Here is a 1,110-nt window from a genome sequence, read left to right on the forward strand (position 1 = left end):
AAGCTGCTAAACATGACTTTCAGGAGTATTACAGATTTATGACCCCTGAGGGCCACCCTACAGACTGTGTTTGGAAGGAGAGGGTTGTCGAGTAATTTTACAGTTTGTTGCAGTAAGGAAACTCAACCACTAGATGTCGCTGGATATTAAACTCTGTTCCTTAAAGAACATCAAAGTGGAGGAGAATACATTTGTAGCCAAGGCTGCAGGTCTCCAGAGTACACCAGGTCTCCCTGACTCAGAGGAAATAATAACTACAGAAACTCAGGAAACAGAAGGAGCTTTACCTGGTCGGACTGTCTGCCACTGCTCATTAGGCTGGATCACCTCCAAATCTTCATCGTCGTCATCATCATCAGTGTCCACCGTCACCTCCTCCTCTTCATCAACACCTCCTGTGCTCTCCACCACAGTCAACGCTCCAACAGACTGAAGACAATAAGAAACCTGAACTTAAAGACAAATACTGTCCACTTCATGGATGAGTAGGTTCAAACAGCAGCAGCTTATTCCACAATCAATTTCTCAATCAATCAAACTGATTGATTGATTGGCAGTCTTTGGTTGTGAAGGTTTATGATTTTATTTTAATCGTTCAAAGTATTTATGTGCTTTAAATATTGTATGGTTAGGCTACACACTCAATCCTTTTTACATTTGAAACATCGTCGACTAAGTAGAATTAAAATTTAGATTGTACCAGAACAACACGAGTCATCTGTGATCTTTATTTTTCTGCTAAACCTGGTGTTTTATCTGCAACTTTTCAAACAGCGAAGAACATTTTCACTTCAATAATGTGTAAAAAGAGCCTCACAAAACCTTTGTTAAAGAGTGTCGACTGTCTGTTCTCTTTAACTTGTGTCCTGTAGGAGTCAGGTCAGGGTGCAGCTGGTAAACAACTCCTTCAGAGGTAAAACACCAAGAAGCTGACTGCCTCGACACTCCAGTGATCCCTGCAACACCTGAAACACCTGAAATACCTGCAACACCTGAAACACCTGCAACACCTGAAACACCTGCAACACCTGCAACACCTGCAACACCTGCAACACCTGCAACACCTGCAACACCTGCAACACCTGAAACACCTGAAACACCTGCAACACC

The 1,110-nt window shown here is 42.6% G+C and overlaps 1 protein-coding gene across 1 annotated transcript in view; it reads right to left on the reverse strand.

Moving 5' to 3' along the window:
- The window catches only part of sil1 (SIL1 nucleotide exchange factor), a gene marked incomplete at its 5' end in the record, with an annotated part of 14,314 nt that extends 13,955 nt beyond the window's left edge, over positions 1-359 (reverse strand). Inside the window, 1 exon segment of the mRNA XM_014026735.1 lies at positions 288-359.
- Between the last annotated feature and the right edge of the window lie 751 nt (positions 360-1,110).

Source organism: Austrofundulus limnaeus, unplaced genomic scaffold (genome assembly GCF_001266775.1).
Source record: "Austrofundulus limnaeus strain Quisiro unplaced genomic scaffold, Austrofundulus_limnaeus-1.0 Scaffold586, whole genome shotgun sequence".
NCBI classification, from domain to species: domain Eukaryota; kingdom Metazoa; phylum Chordata; class Actinopteri; order Cyprinodontiformes; family Rivulidae; genus Austrofundulus; species Austrofundulus limnaeus.